This window comes from Stenella coeruleoalba (assembly GCF_951394435.1).
Source record: "Stenella coeruleoalba genome assembly, chromosome: 1".
Lineage (NCBI taxonomy): Eukaryota > Metazoa > Chordata > Mammalia > Artiodactyla > Delphinidae > Stenella > Stenella coeruleoalba.
This window is the reverse complement of record NC_137169.1, coordinates 132866253-132888947: the sequence shown is the minus strand read 5'-3', so window position 1 is coordinate 132888947 and position 22695 is coordinate 132866253. Positions and strand designations below refer to the sequence as shown.

Here is a 22695-nt window from a genome sequence, read left to right as displayed (position 1 = left end):
AAATTGATTTCTAGTTCTCAAAGAGAAACAGATCCTGAAAGGATGGACTACAGAACTCTTATAACATGAATAACACAATTTATGGCATACCTACATAGCTCACTTAATATGCAAGGAGAAGGAAGGTCTTTCTTCATGACAACAGTGCGATAAAGTTTTTACTGTAGAAATCCAACTAGATGGATGTTTTCTTATTAATGAAATTTTTCTGTCATAATGCACAGATCAGTTCTTTAAAAACTGTAGCTATATGAGTTTTGTCTCTAGTGTAAATGTACTCTTTAGAGTGCTCGTAATAACTTTAATTAGTAGACAAATTTGGTACTCAAAGTATAATCAATTGTATTATATCATAAGTCATATAAAAAGATGTGTTCTTGAGAGATATTTTACCTATAAAATCTTCCTATTACTTTCATAACTGAACTTCTATATTGCATATATCTTCTACATATGAAAAATTCCAAATGAGTCTAAGCTATTTAAATGTATGAATTTCCTCATTTATTTTCATACTTATATTGCTATAGGGTAGAAAATTTGGTTCCTATATGTTGAGGTTTTTCTCCTCACAATTTGAATCCATCATGATGGTCTTGATAATCAATAATTCCAAATATAAACTAAAAACTTTATAAATATGTGATTTTTTTCAAAGACATGATAAAGTAATTTTTCTGGTAAAAGACTTTTTATCTTCCCTGTCATAGAAGCTTCTTAGAATCTGTCAGAATATTCCAGAGGAAAGAACTCATGTCTATTTCACTTGCTTTGTTGAGCACATAGCACAGGATAAATGTTCCTTAGTAATGGATAAATATTCTTTACTTTTGATAAAGAATAAGATACTTAAAATATTTAATATCATTTTTCCAAAGAATTAACTGTAGGAAATTTCTGATCAAGATTTTTAGTTTTAGTATGAAAAGTGTTTCTCAGGTCTCAAGTTTGACTGAAATAGCATTACTATTTTAAAATGCCTATAAACCTAAGCTGTATCACATGAAGATAAATATTAACTGGAATTATTCTCATTAAACAAAGAATTATTATAATATAGAATCAGTATTCAGGGGTTCATTTCTGGGAAAGAGAATTAGCTGTGCAAGAGAACATTTTTTGTTAAAAAGTATAAAGCTGATTAATGGGGGCTCTAGTTACTTGTAGAAGGTGTTACCACAGTAGTCCAATTTTATCTAATCCACTGAATTTATTTCTTTTAAAAATACCAGTATAAGAACACAGGTTTAAGTCTTAGATATCTGAACTTGATAATGATCCCTAGGCACAATATGCCAGAAAAGAAATGTTTCCACGCGTTTCAAATAGTCTCCTCGTCTCACTCCATCAGCAAATGAGTATATGCATGGGCAAGTCAGAAAGGTCACTCATCCATGGCCTCGAGACACATGGTTTCAGGACACCTTGAACCCTTCTCACGCAAATTATACTAAGTCAGCCAAACACTGATGTAACTAATAAATGGAATAACCAACATCCTTTGCTACTTATTTTTCCCCTTGCACTCCAACACAGGATAAGTCTAGAATTTTCAGTTTTGCTTATGTACTGATTTTACCTTCCAAATACAGTCCCTCTGCCCAGCCCTCAGAGCACGTTCACCTCATGTTGGGGAAGCAAGGTGCCACATGGTGACAAGAAGCAAAAAGCTTTGGACCAAGCAACTGGATTAGCGCCTATTCACGCACCTCATGTCTCTCTCTGTACCTCTAGTACCAATAGGCCTCAGTTTCTTCACATATAAAATAAAGAACTGGGGCTAGCTGATGGAATGAGCCACATGCAGTGTGCTTTTACATCCCATTACTAATGTATTCATCACTTCCTTCAAGCTTGGACTCATTTTGAAGAGGAATTCTTCCAAAAATTGATGTTTTCATGGGAAAGTGGATAATGAACTATTCTGGGTTTAACACCAATTGAGGGAGTTCTAAATTGTTTTACTTAGGAACAGAGAATTTAAACTTAAAGCGCTATCTGTTCAAGAACTCTGTGGAAGTTTGTGTTTCATGTGACTGACAGTTAAATTAGTTTTCAGATTATTTTAACTTACTATCTTAAATCCTGTTTGTTTTTCTTAGGATTTTTAAAAATTAATAAATATTTCATTTTATTAAAACAATTCAAAAATTGATTGTATATATCAAATGGCTACAATGATATATTCACATTAACACATTTTTACATGATATTTGTTTTATCCTTATATTTTCAGATTAATAAATTAAAAACATATTGTTAGAGTTCTGATATCAGAACCTGGATATATTAATGATTTTTTCCCCATTTTTAGATATATATTTTCAAATTCTGGAGATGTACAAGATAAGCTTTCATTGTTTCCTCATAAAAATAAAGTCTTATCTTCTCCAAAAAGAGACAGAGATTTGTACAATTCAGATTCAAGCATCTTGGCATCTTGGCAGAGACGAACACTTTCCTGTTTATAACTTATCAGTCACACCACAGTTTTGGCAACTGCAAAGGACTTTTTACCAATTTTGGAAGGATGATTACAGAAAAGATATGTATGAAGCTTTCTTCAAAGACATAATGGGGTGTGATTTGAAGAAAATCATAAGATCCTACTGCCCCAAAATATCTTTCCCATATCTAGGACCTGAAATTTCCATCATAGTCATAAAAGATGAAAAACAGCATCTGAACTCAAGCTTTAAGTGAGCAGTGAAACACTAGTGCTGACACATTACCTGTTGCTTAGCAGAAAGCAAAACTTGGGGAAAATAGAATACAGGCATATGGGGTGGCACAGAAAAAGAGGCTGAGGGAACAAAGATATCAGAGTAAATAGAGGTCACCACATACGAAACAGGAGTGGGAACTTGGGGGACAAGTGGAAATGGATTTCTTATTAAAATCTCCCTATGTTGATAATAGAAAACCAAAAGGGGAAGGAGGGGTTAGTTTAAAAAGCAAGTATTAAGAGGTATAAACTACTATATATAAATAATAAGCTATAAGGATATATTAAACAGCACAGAGAATACTGCCAATATTTTAAGATAACTTCAAATGGAGTATAATCTATAAAAATTTTGAATCCCTATGTTGTACACCTGAAAACCAATATAATATAGTAAATCAACTATACCTCAATAAAAATAATAATAAAATAAAGTATACAGGAAAAAAAAAAAAAACTGTGCCTGTTCAGGCTATTTTGAAGTACTATTTCCCACTGAATAAACAGATGTTGAATGATTTTTTTAAAAAAGCAGTTACTCCCAACTGCTAAGTTTACATTTTAGTAGAAAAAAATGAATAGCATTCCTATAAAAATAAAAGAGCAAGTATTAAATTCCCCAATGAACAGTATTTATAGAAACATTCCTTTAATAAAAATCTACCCAGCTCCTACTGACTAGAAATATTGTAAATACGAATATTAATTAGAGGTTTCTTCCCTCAAGGATGTGTAGGCTTATAATTAAAATACAAAATAATAATGGCCAAGGTTGATGCGTGTACAGAGTGCTGTGGAATCCCAGCAAAAGCATCTACTTCTACCCTGGAGAACCTGGAAAGAGAAGAGATGCTGTGTAAGATGATTCTTGAAGAGTGATTAACAGATCATTCAGAGGAAAGGAGAAGGCAGTGTGGATTGAAACAAGGGCTCAAGAAGGGAAATTTTGCAGCAATTAGGAAGATTTCAAAGATGGTGGAGGCTCTGAAATCAGATCTAAGTTCAAATCCAACAGCAGCTTTGAGAATTTAAGAAACTGCTTAATTTCTCTGAAACTTGTTTTCTCTTCATCTGTAAAATGATAATAACAATAACATTAGTAACATCTTCCTCATAGGCTGCTGTATATTTAAATGCATATCAAGTCTGTACTGTGGTCAATAAACTTTAATCGTATTATTAGGTGCCATAAAAGTCCAAATGAGAGGCAATGACAGAGCTAGGCAAGTGAGGAAAAGAGAGACCTTTCTGAGGGAGAAACTGTGAATTGGTCAGATAAGCGAAATAAGGGAGAGATCAAGGCTGATGCAAAGCTTCTAATTTGAGCATCAGGGCAGGTACAGATATCATGAGCGGAGAGAGGCAGCCCGGGAAGGTGAGCAGGAGTGGGAGGCCTGCTGTGTGTGAGCATCTGCATGCCGTGCTGGGGACTCCAGAGAGGCTGAGTGTCTACACGCCGTACTGGGGACTCCAGAGAGACTGAGCGTCTACATTCCATGCTGGGGACTCCAGAGAGAGGCAGAGATGTAGATCTGGGAGCTATTAGCATGGCTGAGTCACTGACCACAGAAGGTCTTACAGGGAAACTGCAAAACAGAGGGTAGAAACCCAAAGCACTCAATCAAACCTTACAGAGGGACGAGGGGAAGATGGCGGAAGAGTAAGATGCAGAGATCACCTTCCTCCCCACAGATACACCAGAAATACATCTACACGTGGAACAACTACAGGACACCTGCTGAATGCTGGCAGAAGACCTCAGACCTCCCAAAAGGCAAGAAACTCCCCACGTACCTGGGTAGGGCAAAAGAAAAAAGAAAAAACAGACAAAATAATAGGGACGGGACCTGCACCTCGGGGAGGGAGCTGTGAAGGAGGAAAGGTTTCCAGACACTAGGAAGCCCCTTCGCGGGCGGAGACTGCGGGTGGCGAAGAGGGAAAGCTTCAGAGCCGCGGAGGAGAGCACAGCAACAGGGGTGCGGAGGGCAAAGCAGAGAGATTCCCGCACAGAGGACCGGTGCGGACCAGCACTCACCAGCCCGAGAGGCTTGTCTGTTCACCTGCCGGGGGTGGGCGGGGCTGGGAGCTGAGGCTCGGGCTTCTGTCGGAGCACAGGGAGAGGACTGGGGTTGGCGGCATGAACACAGCCTGCAGGGGATTAGTGCACCAGGGCTAGCCGAGAGGGAGTCCGGGGAAAAGTCTGGAGCTGCCGAGGAGGCAAGAGACTTTTTCTTCCCTCTTTGTTTCCTGGTGCGAGAGGAGAGGGGATTAAGAGCTCTCCTTAAAGGAGCTCCAGAGACGGGCGCGAGCCGCGGCTAAAAGCACGGACCACAGAGATGGGCATGAGACGCTAAGACTGTTGCTGCCGCCACCAAGAAGCCTGTGTGCGAGCACAGGTCATTATCCACACCTCCCTTCCGGGGAGCCCGTGCAGCCCGCCGCTGCCAGGGTCCCGGGATCCAGGGACAACTTCCCTGGGAGAACGCACGGAGCGCCTCAGGCTGGTGCAACGTCACGCTGGCCTCTGCAGCCGCAGGCTCGCCCGCACTCCGTGGCCCTCCCTCCCCCCGGCCTGATTGAGCCAGAGTCCCCGAAGCAGCTGCTCGCTTAACACCGTCCTGTCTGAGTGAAGAAAAGGTGGCCTCCGTCGACCTACACGCAGGGGCGGGGCCAAATACAAAGCTGAGCGGGAACTACGAACCTACAGCCTGCAAAGAAGAGACCCCAAACACAGTAAGATAAGCAAAATGAGAAGACAGAAAAACACACAGCAGATGAAAGAGCAAGATAAAAACCCACCACACCTAACAAATGAAGAGGAAATAGGCAGTCTACCTGAAAAAGAATTCAGAATAATGATAGTAAAGATGATCCAAAATCTGGGAAATAGAAAAGACAAAATGCAAGAAATGTTTAACAAGGACCTAGAAGAACTAAAGATGAAATAAACAACAATGAACAACACAATAAATGAAATTAAAAATACTCTAGATGGGATCAATAGCAGAATAACTGAGGCAGAAAAACGGATAAGTGACCTGGAAGATAAAATAGTTGAAATAACTACTGCAGAGCAGAATAAAGAAAAAAGAATGAAAAGAACTGAGGACAGTCTCAGAGACCTCTGGGACAACATTAAACTTCTTCCAGAAGAGGAAGAGAAAAAGAAAGGGACTGAGAAAATATTTGTAAGAGATTATAGTTGAAAACTTCCCTAATATGGGAAAGGAAATAGTTAATCAAGTCCAGGAAGCACAGAGAGTCCCATACAGGATAAATACAAGGAGAAATGCGCCAAGACACATATTAAACAAACTGTCAAAAATTAAATACAAAGAAAACATATTAAAAGTAGCAAGGGAAAAACAACAAATAACATACAAGGGAATCCCCATAAGGTTAACAGCTGATCTTTCAGGAGAAACTCTGCAAGCCAGAAGGGACTGGCAGGACATATTTAAAGTGATGAAGGAGAAAAACCTGCAACCAAGATTACTCTACCCAGCAAGGATCTCATTCAGATTTGATGGAGAAATTAAAACCTTTACAGACAAACAAAAGCTGAGAGAGTTCAGCACCACCAAACCAGCTTTACAACAAATGCTAAAGGTACTTCTCTAGGCAAGAAACACAAGAGAAGGAAAAGACCTACAATAACGAACTCAAAACAATTAAGAAAATGGGAATAGGAACACAGATATCGATAATTACCTTAAACGTAAATGGACTAAATGCTCCCACCAAAAGACACAGATTGGCTGAATGGATACAAAAACAAGACACATATATATGCTGTCTACAAGAGACCCACTTCAGACCTACAGACACACACAGACTGAAAGTAAGGGGATGGAAAAAGATATTCCATGCAAAGGAAACCAAAAGAAAGCTGGAGTAGCAATTCTCATATCAGACAAAATAGACTTTAAAATAAAGACTATTAGAAGAGACAAAGAAGGACACTACATAATGATCAAGGGATCGATCCAAGAAGAAGATACAAAAATTGTAAATATTTATGCACCCAACATAGGAGCACCTCAATACATAAGGCAAATACTAACAGCCATAAAAGGGGAAATCGACAGTAACACATTCATAGTAGGGGACTTTAACACCCCACTTTCACCAATGGATAGATCATCCAAAATGAAAATAAATAAGGAAACACAAGCTTTAAATGATACATTAAACAAGATGGACTTAATTGCTATTTATAGGACATTCCATCCAAAAACAAGAGAATAAACATTTTTCTCAAGTGCTCATGGAACATTCTCCAGAATAGATCATATCATGGGTCACAAATCAAGCCTTGGTAAATTTAAGAAAACTGAAATTGTATCAAGTATCTTTTCCGACCACAACGCTATAAGACTAGATATCAATTACAGGAAAAGATCTGTAAAAAATACAAACACATGGAGGCTAAACAATACACTACTTAATAACGAAGTGATCACTGAAGATATGAAAGAGGAAATAAAAAAAATACCTGGAAACAAATGACAATGGAGACATGATGACCCGAAACCTATGAGATGCAGAAAAAGCAGTTCTAAGAGGGAAGTTTATAGCAATCCAATCCACCTTAAGAAACAGGAAACATCTCGAATAAGCAACCTAACCTTGCACCTAAAGCAATTAGAGAAAGAAGACAAAAAAAACCCAAGGTTAGCAGAAGGAAAGAAATCATAAAAATCAGATCAGAAATAAATGAAAAAGAAATGAAGGAAACGATAGCAAAGATCAATAAAACTAAAAGCTGGTTCTTTGAGAAGATAAACAAAATTGATAAACCACTAGCCAGACTCACCAAGTAAAAAAGGGAGAAGACTCAAATCAATAGAATTAGAAATGAAAAAGGAGAAGTAACAACTGACACTGCAGAAATACAAAAGATCATCAGAGATTACTACAAGCAGCTCTATGCCAATAAAATGGACAACCTGGAAGAAATGGACAAATTCTTAGAAATGCACAGCCTGCCAAGACTGAATCAGGAAGAAATAGAAAATATGAAAAGACCAATCACAAGCACTGAAATTGAAACTGTGATTAAAAATCTTCCAACAAATAAAAGCCCAGGACGAGATGGCTTCACAGGTGATTTCTACCAAACATTTAGAGAAGAGCTAACACCTATCCTTCTCAAACTCTTCCAAAATATAGCAGAGGGAGGAACACTCCCAAACTCATTCTACGAGGCCACCTTCACCTTGATACCAAAACCAGACAAGGATGTCACAAAGAAAGAAAACTACAGGCCAATATCACTGATGAACATAGATGCAAAAATCCTCAACAAAATACTAGCAAACAGAATCCAACAGCACATTAAAAGGACCATAAACCATGATCAAGTGGGGTTTATTCCAGTATGCAAAGATTCTACAGTATACGCAAATCTATCAATGTGGTAAACCATATTAACAAATTGAAGGAGAAAAACCATATGATCATCTCAATAGATGCAGAGAAAGCTTTCAACAAAATCCAACACCCATTTATGACAAAAACCCTGCAGAAAGTAGGCATAGAGGGAACTTTCCTCAACATAATAAAGGCAATATATGACAAACCCACAGCCAACATCGTCCTCAATGGTGAAAAACGGAAAGCATTTCCACTAAGATCAGGAACAAGACAAGGTTGCCTACTCTCACCACTTTTATTCAACATAGTTTTGGAAGTTTTAGCAACAGCAATCAGAGAAGAAAAGTAACTAAAAGGAATCCAAATCAGAAAAGAAGAAGTAAAGCTGTCACTGTTTGCAGATGACATGATACTATACATAGAGAATCCTAAAGATGCTACCAGAAAACTACTAGAATTAATCAATGAATTTGGTAAAGTAGCAGGATACAAAATTAATGCACAGAAATCTCTGGCATTCCTATACACTAATGATGAAAAACCTGAAAGTGAAATCAAGAAAACACCCCCATTTACCACTGCAACAAAAAGAATAAAATACCTAGGAATAAACCTACCTATGGAGACAAAAGACCTGTATGCAGAAAAGTATAAGACACTGATGAAAGAAATTAAAGATGATACAAATAGATGGAGAGATATACCATGTTCTTGGATTGGAAGAATCAACATTGTGAAAATGACTCTACTACCCAAAGCAATCTACAGATTCAATGCAATTCCTATCAAACTACCACTGGCATTTTTCAAAGAACTAGAACAAAAAATTTCACAATTTGTATGGAAACACAAAAGACCCCGAATAGCCAAAGCAATCTTGAGAATGAAAAACGGAGCTGGAGGAATCAGGCTCCCTGACTTCAGACTATACTACAAAGCTACATTAATCAAGACAGTATGGTACTGGCACAAAAACAGAAAGATAGATCAATGGAACAGGATAGAAGGCCCAGAGATAAACCCATGCTCATATGGTCACCTTACCTTTGATAAAGGAGGCAGGAATGTACAGTGGAGAAAGGAGAGCCTCTTCAATAAGTGGTGCTGGGAAAATTGGACAGGTGCCTGTAAAAGTATAAGATTAGAACACTCCCTAACACCATACACAAAAATAAGCTCAAAATGGATTAAAGACCTAAATGTAAGGCCAGAAACTATCAAACTCTTAGAGGAAAACATAGGCAGAACACTCTGTGACATAAATCACAGCAAGATCCTTTTTGACCCACCTCCTAGAGTAACGGAAATAAAAACAAAAATAAACAAATGGGACCTAATGAAACTTCAAAGCTTTTACACAGCAAAGGAAACCATACACAAGACGAAAAGACAACCCTCGGAATGGGAGAAAATATTTGCAGATGAAGCAACTGACAAAGGATTAATCTCCAAAATTTATAAGCAGCTCATGAAGCTCAATAACAAAAAAACAAACAACCCAATCCAAAAATGGGCAGAGGACCTAAATAGACATTTCTCCAAAGAAGATATACAGACTGCCAACAAACACATGAAAGAATGCTCAACATCATTAATCATTAGAGAAATGCAAATCAAAACTACAATGAGATATCATCTCATACCAGTCAGAATGGCCATCATCAAAAAATCTAGAAACAATAATTGCTGGAGAAGTTGTGCATAAAAGGGAACACTCTTGCACTGCTGGTGGGAATGTGAAATGGTACAGCCACTATGGAGAACAGTATGGAGGTTCCTTAAAAAACTACAAATAGAACTACCATATGTCCCAGCAATCCCACTACTGGGCACATACCCTGAGAAAACCATAATTCAAAAAGAGTCATGTACCAAAATGTTCATTGCAGCTCTATTTACAATAGCCCGGAGATGGAAACAACCTAAGTGTCCATCATCGGATGAATGGATAAAAAAGATGTGGCACGTATATACAATGGAATATACTCAGCCATAAAAAGAAACGAAATTGAGCTATTTGTAATGAGGTGGATAGACCTAGAGTCTGTCATACAGAGTGAAGTAAGTCAGAAAGAAAAAGACAAATACCATATGCTAACACATATATATGGAATTTAAGGGGAAAAAATGTCATGAAGAATCTAGGGGTAAGACAGGAATAAAGACACAGACCTACTAGAGAATGGACTTGAGGATATGCAGAGGGGGAAGGGTAAGCTGTGACAAAGCGAGAGAGAGACATGGACATATATACACTACCAAACGTAAAACAGATAGCTAGTGGGAAGCAGCCGCATAGCACAGTGAGATCAGCTCGGTGCTTTTTGACCGCCTGGAGGGGTGGGATAGGGAGGGTGGGAGGGAGGGAGACGCAAGAGGGAAGAGATATGGGAACATATGTATATGTATAACTGATTCACTTTGTTATAAAGCAGAAACTAACACACCATTGTAAAGCAATTATACTCCAATAAAGATGTAAAACAAACAAACAAACAAAACCTTAGAGAAAAAAATAACATACTAATGATTCAAATTCTCGTTGTAAGCTCATCATGATATTTGCAGTAACAATAATGATGGTTTATTGCGTTTTCCTCTGTGGATATTGTGTTAAGTGTTTGAATACATTATTCATTCATTCAACAAATAGTCTCAGAGCTCCTTCTGAATGCCAGCCTGGTTCTCAGGTGAGAACCTGAGATGCACCAACAAACCTAGCAGAAGACATGGCTGCCCACATGGAGCTTACACTGTCTTGTGTGACAAAACAGTAACCAAATAAAGAATATCACATCAGATTACGACAAGTGCTACAAAGAAAGGAAAAGAAACCAATACAATAGAGAGCAGCAGAGGCAGGATGGGGACAGCTGGAGACAGCCGTCAGGGGAGCTTCTCTGCAAAGTTCATATGGTCCCTGCTCCCGACAGCCCTAACCGAGGCTGGGACTCCAAGGCTTTGCGAAGTTAAATAACTTTTTCAGTGCCTCTCGGCTAGAACCAAGATTTTTCTGACTCTCATACCTTAACCACGATAAGTACAGCCTCCCACAAACAAGCTAAATGGCAAGTAAATGCACAATAACCTAATATAGTAAAATACATATTCAAATGTAAAGTGCTATTACCTACACAGACGGTTTTAATATGGAAATGGTCACTATTATAGCTACTGCTAGTTACTGCTGCTAATAAGCTCGTACAGACTGGTTTAAATCATTGCTGATGCTTAGGTTTCTGCTAGAAAGAATTACCAGGCAACTGATTGAGGTAATGATGCCCAAGTTCCAATAATAAGATGAAACCTCTTCTCTTTAGTTAGCAAACACACTGTTGACTCCAGGAACTGAAACACACATATTGAGTAGTCAGCTTATGTTTATGAAAATGATGCAGGGGGAGACAGGAGAGGAACCAAGCCTGTCGAGAGGTTGGAGGTCATGGTACTTACCATGCAGCATCCCACACTGTCACTGCTGTCCTGGATGACAAATGAGCAGGAGGTCCAGGCTCAGCACCATGGCCATGGCCAGTCAGTACTAACGGCTAAATCTTCAGATTGAGAGCCTGGAGGAAAGGTGTGGGCAGAGAATGAAAACGTCATTAGAAACACTAAAAGCCAAAGAAAAAAAGTGCTGAAAGAATATAGAATCAATGGCCAAAAATTTAGAGAAAATAATGTAGGAAATCATGAGGGTATTTTAGTTTCTTTCACAAGCAGCATCTTTGTCATCTGAGGTCATTTTTAAAAAATCTATCAGCCATACATGCAGCATTTGCCACTTTCTGAAGACACCACCCAACATCTGGCACCTACCACTGTCACGGTCAGTTTTGCTTAAAATTAGGAACGAGTCACTTAGGGCTTAGATCCTTTATCTAAGTATAAAGAAATGTGTTTATAGAAAGGATTTGACCAGTGGTGTTTTCAAATTTTAACACTTTATCGGTAGAATGCCTTAGAAAGAATAAATCATTTTCAAAAATCAATAAAGTCTTAGTAGTTTTCTGGTAGCATCTTTGGGATGCTCTACATATATTATCATGTCATCTGCAAACAGTGACAGCTTTACTTCTTCTCTGATTTGGATTCCTTTTATTTCTTTTTCTTCTCTGATTGCTGTGGCTAAAACTTCCAAAACTATGTTGAATAAGAGTGGTGAGAGTGGGCAACCTTGTCTTGTTCCTGATCTTGGTGGAAATGGTTTCAGTTTTTCACCACTGAGGACGATGTTGGCTGTGGGTTTGTCATATATGGCCTTTAATATGTTGAGGAAAGTTCCCTCTATGCCTACTTTTGGCAGGGTTTTTATCATAAATGGGTGCTGGGTTTTGTCAAAAGCTTACTCTGCATCTATTGAGATGATCATATGGTTTTTCTCCTTCAATTTGTTAATATGGTGTACAACGTTGATTGATTTGCGTATACTGAAGAATCCTTGCATTCGTGGAATACACCCCAGTTGATCATGGTGTATGATCCTTTTAATGTGCTGTCGGATTCTGTTTGCTAGTATTTTGTTGAGGATTTTCGCATCAATGAATTTGGTAAAGTAGCAGGATACAAAATTAATGCACAGAAATCTCTGGCATTCCTATACACTAATGATGAAAAATCTGAAAGTGAAATCAAGAAAACACTCCCATTTACCATTGCAACAAAAAGAATAAAATATCTTGAAATAAACCTACCTAAGGAGACAAAAGACCTGTATGCAGAAAATTATAAGATGCTAATGAAAGAAATTAAAGATGATACAAATAGATGGAGAGATATACCATGTTCTTGGATTGGAAGAATCAACATTGTGAAAATGACCCTACTACCCAAAACAATCTACAGATTCAATGCAATTCCTATCAAACTACCACTGGCATTTTTCACAGAACTAGAACAAAAAATTTCACAATTTGTATGGAAACACAAAAGACCCCGAATAGCCAAAGCAATCTTGAGAATGAAAAACGGAGCTGGAGGAATCAGGCTCCCTGACTTCAGACTATACTACAAAGCTATAGTAATTAAGACAGTATGGTACTGGCACAAAAACAGAAAGATAGATCAATGGAACAGGATAGAAAGCCCAGAGATAAACCCATGCACTTATGGTCACCTTATCTTTGATAAAGGAGGCAAGAATATACAGTGGAGAAAAGACAGTCTCTTCAATAAGTGGTGCTGGGAAAACTGGGCAGGTACATGTAAAAGTATGAGATTAGATCACTCCCTAACACTATACACAAAAATAATCTCAAAATGGATTAAAGACCTAAATGTAAGGGCAGAAACTATCAAACTCTTAGAGGAAAACATAGGCAGAACACTCTGTGACATAAATCACAGCAAGATCCTTTTTGACCCACCTCCTAGAGTAACAGAAATAAAAACAAAAATAAACAAATGGGACCTAATGACACTTCAAAGCTTTTGCACAGCAACGGAAACCATAAACAAGATGGGATACAAGAGAAAAATAAAATGAAATACATAGGGGAAACAGAAGAAGCAGTATTGTAAACGCAAAGAGCAGTGGCCTCAGATGACAATCGCTAGAAGGGAGGAGGGGGAAATGAAGAAATAAGCCGCATGCAGAAGTGCTATGAGAGTAAATAAGCAGTGCTTATAATGATAAACACCCTTCATTAGAGAGCTTCCATTCTTAATAAGGAAAGGAAACTTTTCAATACAAGAATGGAATCTGCCAGATCTAATAAACATACTTAGTTCATACTTAGTTTGAAACTTATCCTGTAAAAGGAATGGTATATAGAAAGAGGTGGGAAAACCTACTGGATAATTTAACTTCTTGACAGGACTACAGCTCATCTTGCTGCTTCTAATTAATAATGTATTTAGCTATATTATTAGACACTTAGATGTGTTTTTCTGGCAGCAACGGTAACTGAGTTCTTTCTCACAGGACTTTGCTAGTGAGAAGAATAATAAAAGACAGTTAAGGTAAATATAGTCTGCTTTCATGCTGTAAGCATGGGCTGCCTGATAACACCCCAGCCCTTTGGTGATTTATACACAAGTTACATCCCAAGTAACTAATCCTAAAATTAGACTGTACGTGCTAGCTCAATTTTTATGTCTCAGTGTGGCAGTTTGTTTCTAGAGTTGCCACAAATGAACGTTACTATTAGCTTAAAGCTTTGGTAAAACGTGTCATCAATGCTTATTCTTTGAGAAGAGGAAAAAGAAAAAAAGATACTGAGGTTCTGTTCCCAGAAAAAAAAAAACTTGGAAGCTACTAGGTGCCAGGCACTGTGATAGTCATTTTACATTTCTTATCTCATTTAAGTCTCACAATAAATGTGCAAAGAAGTTATTATTAACTACATTTTAACCTTGAGAAAACTAAGCTTCAGAGAGATTAAAAACTTGTCCAAGTTCACTCAAAGAACCAAGAAACCAAGCCAGGACTAAAACTAAGAACTTTCTGACTCTGAAATAACCGCTCTTCCCATAAATCAAATGAGATTTTGCTGATTAATGACCAAAACTGCAACTTCTTTCAGTCACATGCTTAAAATTAGCCTCTGAAATTGAGGAGACTCTTTTGTGACTAATGACTGATTTTCTTAATAAATCTCAAAAGAGATATTGTCATCATTCAAATTGTATTGTAAGGATGGTCACAGTCATCATCCTAAACACAGACAAGTTAGAAAGTTCTTTCTATGCAATATGCAACAGTTATTGATACGTGCAATCTGATGCACATTCTAAGAAAAAAAAAACATGGAGACTTAATTTTAAAAGATATTACTGTTTTCAGTAATTCCCTATCTTTCCAAAGGCAAGGAAATTGTTCAGAAAAACTGAACTGAATAATCTGAAGTTTCTGAAATGAGCACCCGTTCAGAAAACAGGACGATGTTCAGAAATCATCACTGCCCTTCTCGCTTGCTAGACTTCTGTGGAGCAGTCTCTCACCCACTGCAGCGTCACCAATCATCTACCCCCCATCTGAGATCTCCACCTGAACTCCAGACAGGAACTGTGCAATGGCACCACACTTCAGAACCCCCATGTACACTCACCCTCTTTGTCAGTTATTGCACTAAAGATGTAATACATTATCATCACCCATGTTCAGTAACTGTGAAAAGTGGGTGGTCTGAATCCCATTTTTCAGATGACGAACCTGTTACTTACCTGAAGTCATAAACCTAACAACTGATGGAGCCAGGCAGCAATCCAAGCCCAAGTCTTTCTGATTCCAAGGCTGATTCTTGTCCCTCTCGCCCTGACTGCCTCTCCGTATAACTTCCAGTTCCCACTCGTGGGTCCAGAGCTCTCCTGATCTTTTCTGTGTCTATAACTGAATGCCACTTTTCCTCCTTATAATTCATCTCTGTTTTCTTTTTCTCCTGGATTCTTTATGAGGATGAAAGGTGTCGCTTACCAGCTGTAATATATTTGTACGTTCACTTGTCTACCTCTTCCGCTAAATTCTCAGTTACCTTTGTGTGCCTACAACCCGTCGGAGAGCCTGGCAAGAAGTTTGGCACATTTAACATATAAGTATTTGCTTGGTAAATGATGCTCTCCAGTCACCTTAGCCGGAACCCCGGAGGTCATCCAAGACTCATTCCTCTCCTGCCCCCGAGACCAGTACGAATCAAGTCTCATCTGTTCTACTTTAAACGTCTCATGAAGCTGTCTTCAGTTTTCCACCGTGACTGCCTTGGTTATGGTTTCCGTTCCCACCTCTTGCTTGGATTACCACAGTTCTCTTCTGAATGATGGAAACACCCTTCTCTCTGAGGTGATTCTCGCCAAAAACACTGTCTACCAAATGCGAGCCGGTTCTTCAGTAACTCCCCACCGCCTCTACCATGATGTATGTCTCTTCAGAGCTCTGACCCTGCAAACCGCTCTCATCTCGCCCTTCACTGGCTCTCGCGTGCTCTCTCTCTCTACCCCCCACACCTCCCATATGAACTGTACTGTCCAGCCATTACACACTGCTTATAAGCCCCTTAAACCTATGTGCTTTTTCTCCACTGCGTGGCTTCTTGCACAAGAAATGCCCGTTATCCATTTATTTACCTCATACATTTCTAATTAAAAGGCCAGTCAAAGGTTAATAATTTGTCATCCCTTTAAAGGGACAGTCTTCACGCCTGCTGGATGAAGATGGCAGAGCAGGAGGATCCTGAGCTCACCTCTCCCCAGGGACACACCTGAGCTCACCTGTCCCCAGGGACACACCTGAGCTCACCTGTCCCCAGGGTCACACCTGAGCTCACCTCCCCCCAGGGACACACCAACCTACAACCACATACACAACAACTCTCTCTGAGAACAGCCTGAAGACGAACAGGACAGATGTTCTACAACTAAGGATATAAAGAAAAGCCCACATGGAGATGGGAAGAAAGGGAAGAGATGCAGGCTTGTCACAGCCCACACCCCGGGTGTAGTGGCCCACAGGCAGGAGGGACATCACAACCACGGATGCCCCCTGAGAAGCAAGGGGTCCGTGCCTCACACTGGGCTCCCCAACTCAGGGGACCTGCACAGGGAAGATGAGCCCCATAACGTCAGACGTTGAAAGCTGGTGGGACTTACATCTGGGAGAGCCAGAGAGCTGTGGGAAACCAGGACTCCGCTCGTGAAGGGCTCGTGCACAGACTCACTCTCACTGCGTCTCAGCACAGATGAAGCAACTTGGAAAGTGCCTGGGTTATATGAGAAGGAGATTTGTTGACTAATATTAGGGCCTGTGCTGGAGCGACAGGGATCTGGTAAAACTTCCTTCAGGGACAGAAGCGCTGGCGCGTGCCATTTTGTTATGCTCTGTTTCTACCTACCTGGCCTGGCAGTGGCAGGTGCCACTTCTGTCACTTGCTATCATCTCCGCTAAAACCATGCACCCACCCTGGTGTTCTCCTGAGGACCAGCCCCGCTACCAGGCCCATCCCAGCTGGCCCTTCCAAAGCAGCTCCCAGCCCCCCCGCTCCCCGCCTGGCAAGTGGCCTGTGTCAGCATCAGTGGCCCCCCTAAAGCAGTTCCTGCTCCAGGGAGCCAGCCCACAGCCACAGCATGTTCACAACAGCCACCGCAAGGCCTCAGGGCCAGTCACACGGGGGGCCAGCCCCACACATCAGCATGCCCACAGCAGTTGTGTGCAGACCTCTCAGCCAGCTGGCCAGCCCTGCCCACCAGCACGCCTGCAGCAACCACAGCCCAACCACAGCAAAAGGGCACACGCAGTCCACACAGGAGATACACCTGGAGCACCTGGCTCTGGTGACCAGGGGGGATTGTGCCACTGGGTACCGCAAGACACCTTCTACGTAAGGCTACTCTTTAAAGACTGGGAGATATATACCTCACATGCCTAATACATAGAAACAAACACAAAGAGTTAGGCAAAATGAGAAGACAAAGTAATACCTTCCGAACAAAAGAACAAGACAAAACCTCAGAAAAGGAACTAAACGAAATGGAGATACAAAATTTACCAGGTAAAGAGTCCAAAGAAATATTCATAAAGATACTCGTTGAACTTTGGAGAAGAATGGATGAACTCAGTGAGAACTTCAGCAAAGAGACAGAAAATATAAAAAACCAATCAGAGCTGAAGAATACAATAGCCGAAATGAAAAACATACTACAGGGAATCAGCAGCAGATTTGAGGATGCAGAAGAACAGATCAGCCATCTAGAAGACAGGGTAATGGAAATTAACCAACTGGAACAGCAAAAAAAGAATTCAAAAAAATGAGGATAGTTTAAGGGCCCCCTAGGACAACATCAAGTGTGCTAACATTCGCATGATAGGGGTCCCAGAAGGAGAAGAGAAAAAGAAACAATGACAGAAGACCTACCTATCTGAAGATAATGGCTGAAAACTTTCCTAACCTGGTGAAGAAAACAGTCATCCAAATCCAGGAAGCTACAAAAAAGAAAAAGTTACAGGTGAAAATCTCTGAGGAACACAGATGCAAAAATCCTCAACAAAATACTAGCATGCCAAATTCAACAATATATTAAAAGGATTATTCACCATGATCAAGTGATATTCATTCCAGGGATGCAAGGATGATTCAATATCTGCAAATCAGTCAATGTGATACACCACATTAACAAAATGAAAAATAAAAATCATATGATTGTATCAATAGATGCAGAAAAAGCATTTGACAAAATTCAACACCAATTCATGATTTAAAAAAAAACTCTTAACAAATTAGGCATAGAAGGAACATATCTCAACATAATAAAACCTATATACAACAATCCTACAGCTAGCGTCATACTCAATGGTGAAAGGTTGAAAGCATTTCCTCTAAGATCAGGAACTAGATGAGGATGCCCACTATTGCCACTTTTATTAAACATTGTATTGGAAGTCCTAACCACAGCAATCAGAAAAGAAAAGAGATAACAGGCATTCAGATTGGAAAGGAAGAAGTAAAACTGCAACTATTTGCAGATGACATGATACTATATACAGAAAACACCCAAAGACTCCACCAAAAATCTATTAGAACTAACAAATAAATTAGTAAAGTGGCAGGACCAAAATAAATATACATAAATCTGTTGCAATTCTATACACTAATAACAAAACTATCAGAAAGAGAAATTAAGAAAACAATCCCGTGTACTATTTCATAAAAAAGAAAAAAATACCTAGGAATAAACTGAGCCAAGAAGGTAAAAGAGCTATACTCTGGGAACTGTAAAACACTGATAAAAGAAAGTGAAAACAACACAAACAAATGGAAAGATATATTGTACTAGTGAATTAGAAGCATTAATATCGTTAAGATGTCCCCAAGCAATCTAAAGACTCAATGAAATACCTGTCAAAATACCAATGGCATTTTTCACAGAATTGGAACAAATTTCAGTACAAAATTTTGTACTGAACAGCAGACCCTGAATAGCCAAAGAAATTTTAAGAAAGAAGAAAAAAGCTCGAGGTATCATGGTCTCTGATTTCAAACTATACTACAAAAGTATAGCAATTAAAACTGTATGATACTGGCACAAAAACAGAAACATAGATCAATGGAAACAACAGAATAGGGAGCCCAGAAAACCCATGAATATATGGTTAATTGATGTATGACAAAGGAGCCAAGAATACACAGGGGGGAAAAGAGAGTCTCTTCAATAAGTGGTGGTGGGAAAACTGAAAAGCTACATGCAAAAGAATGAAACTGGACCACTTTCTTATACCACATACAAAAATAAACTAAAAATGGATTAAAGCCTTGATGTTGAGACCTGAAACCATAAAACTCCTAGAAGAAAACACTGGCAGTATGCTCTTTGATATCAGTCTTGGAAATATTTTGTTTGGATCTGTCTCCTCAGGCAAAGGAAACAAAAGCAAAAATTAAAAAATGGGACTACATCAAACCAAAAAGCTTTTGCACCATGAAGGGAACCATCAATAAAATGAAAAGGCAACCTTCTGAATGGGAGAAGATACTGGCAAATGATGTATTCGGTAAAGGGTTAATATCCAAAATATACAAAGAACTCACACAACTCAGTATAAAAAACAGTAAACAATCTGATTACAAAATAGGCAGAGGATATGAATAGACATCTTTCCAAAGAAGACATGAAGATGGCCAAAAGACACATGAAAAGATGCTCAACATCACTAATCATCAGGGAAATGCAAATCAAAACCATAATGAGATACCACTTTACACCTGTCAGAATGGCTATTATCAAAAAGACAAATAACAACAAATAACAAGTGTTGACGAGGATGTGGATAAAAGAGAATCCTCCTTCGTTGCTGGTGGGAATGTAAATTGGTGTAGCCTCTATGGAAAACAGTATGGAGATTCCTCAAAAAATTTTTAAAAACCTGCCATATGACCCAGCAATTCCACTTCCGGGTATTTATCCAAAGAAAACAAAAAGACTAATTTGAAAAGATAAATGCACTCTTATGTTCACTGCAGGACTATTTACAGTAGCCAAGATATGGAAGCAACTTAAGTGCTTAAAAGTGGATAAAGAAGATGTGGTATATATATAAAAACAATGGAATATTACTCAGCCGTAAAAAAGAAAGATATCTTGCCATTTGAGACATGGATGAACCTAGAGGGTATTATGCCAAGCGAAATAAGTCAGACAGAGAAAGACAAATACCATACAATTCCACTTACATGTGGAGTCTAAAAAACAAAACAAAACAGAAACAGACTCAGATACAGAGAGCAAACTAGTGGCTGCCAGAGGGGCGGGGTGTGGGAAGTTGGGTGAAACAGGTGAAGGGATTAAAAAGTACAAACTTCCAGTTATAAAATAAATAAGTCACGAGGATGTAAGGTACAGCATAGGGAATATAGTCAATAATATTGTAATAACTTTGTATGGTGACAGATGGTTACTAGACTTATCGTTATGATCAATATGTAATAGATATAAATGTAGAATCACTATGTTGTTTACCTGAAATTAATATAATATTGTGTGTCAGCTATACTTCAATAAAAATGATAGAAATGGAAAATAAAGTGATAGTCTTCAAACATGTGATCCTTTTGCACAAAACTTCTAATCATTAAAATATGTACACCTAATTCTACAGGTTCAAAATATGGAAATTTATTGCCTGCATTAAATATCACCAGTTATTTTATCTTTTCTGTTATCGTTCTTGTATTTCAGTCGATCTGACCTTCATTAGTAGGTAGCATTTGTAGCAGAAAAATAATATATGAGATATTAACCAAGATTTTTCATCTGTGCGTGGGGGGGATGGGTGAGAGGGGTGAAGGGGTCAAAAGGTATAAACTTCCAGGTATAAAATGAGGAAGTCACGGGGATGTAATGTACAGTATGGTGACTATGGTCAACAATACTTTACAGTATATTTGAAAGCTGCTAAGAGAATAAATCTTATAGGTTCTCATCAAAAGAAAAAAAAATTTTGTCCCTACATGTGGTAATGGACGTTAAGTAGACTTACTGTGGTGATCATTTCACGATATAAACAAATATCAAATCTTTATATTGTACACCTGAAACTAATGTTATATGTCAACTGCATCTCCATTTTTAAAAACACATTTTTACTTTCATGTTCTCCTATTTTGTCGGCAGCAAACAGCAGCAGCTCAAGGAAGCAGAAAGAGCACAAAAAGCAAATGGTCAAAGTCTTGGCTTTTGAGTTCCAAAATAAAGACCTGAAACTTGTAGTGATGCCAAAGATCTTAAAAGATTGTTATTTGCAAGCACAGACTTTTCCTACTTTCAAAGGCTGTCTTGAAAACCCAAGCATAATGTTTATGCTGTTAGAAAAATAAATAAAGGGGTCTCTAATAAGGAGGTCTCTAATAGAATCACTCTTTCCTGAAATTTTCCAAACTTTTTGTCTTTAGCATGGAAAATTTTAATTCAAGTTTATGTCTTATAGTTATATCTATTCCCTTCGCTTTCTAGTTTTTATACTTTATTTTGCCAATAGAACTTTAGCAAACAACTCATCAGAAAAATCTGCTTTACTTTGACTGAAATCTTAGCTCTCTTATAAATACTGTTTCCATAAACACACTTGGGTCTTCTCGGTTCCACACTTTTCCCTGTTATATTTCACCGGCGTGAAATATCTGCCCCTTTTCTCTTGGCTTTAAATAAATCCTGTGCCTCCCTCAATATCCAGTTTAAATCCCACTATGTTTTCCCAAAGTCCTTCATGATCACCCCTGGCTTGAAAGCCATCTGTCTCTCACCTCTGAATGCCCACAGCAACCATTATCAATGAAATCCATGGGCCGTAAATCTTGTGCCATTTTGCCATCATTTTTATCTTTATTGAACTACTTCTTAAAATTTTTATTATCATATTCTTTTCAAGAATAGTACTCTTATTTCTGCAACTACAGTATAAATTTTTGGAGGGAACTAAATATGTTTTCCACCTTTATATCCACCAGAGACCACATCAGTGGGTTGAAAGGCATAAATGCTAAAAGCACATTTGATATGGTATTTTATCTTTGGTGATGATGATTATAGTAACAACAATAACAGTAATAATAATAATAATTTATTAAGCATCTACTATGTGCCGGGTGCTACGCAAATCACTTCACGTGGATTATCTCATTTAACTCTCACATAAACTTATGAATTTCGTTCCATTATTACCTTTATTGTTTAGCAGATAAGACAGACTTTAGAGTCCTGAGAGGTGTTAAGTCATTTGCTCTAAGCCACACAGCTAGAAGTGGAAAAACCGTAACTTAGTTTAATCTTCAATGTTAAATTTCTAGTTGTAGGAATCCACATCTAGGACTTCCTCAGATGGACAACATTTTATTATCTGTTTTTTGATGTCATGGTTTGAGGAAATGTATTCTTTATTAAAAGCCAATCTCCATTCCAGTATCTAGATCATCTGAGAGCAAATGGGAAAGCTCTCTGCAATGGTCTCCAGAAGTAAGAAGTGGATGGTATTAAGGGTGCTTCATGGCTCTAATGAAGTGACATAAATTTTCAGGGAAAACAACAGTAAATCACATTAATAGAAAACCTAATGAACCAGAACTCTGCAATAAATAATGATAAATATTACACAAAGGTTTCTAAATATCAGA

At 38.5% G+C, this 22695-nt stretch overlaps 1 long non-coding RNA gene across 3 annotated transcripts in view; it reads right to left on the bottom strand.

Annotated features, from left to right (window-relative positions):
* The window catches only part of LOC307186600, a 429363-nt gene that overhangs the window by 124078 nt on the left and 282590 nt on the right, over positions 1 to 22695 (bottom strand). For all 3 annotated transcript variants that reach the window (XR_013828419.1, XR_013828420.1, XR_013828421.1), the window contains one exon: positions 11555 to 11670. This is a non-coding gene — a long non-coding RNA (uncharacterized lncRNA). The remainder of the gene's footprint in view (positions 1 to 11554; positions 11671 to 22695) is intronic.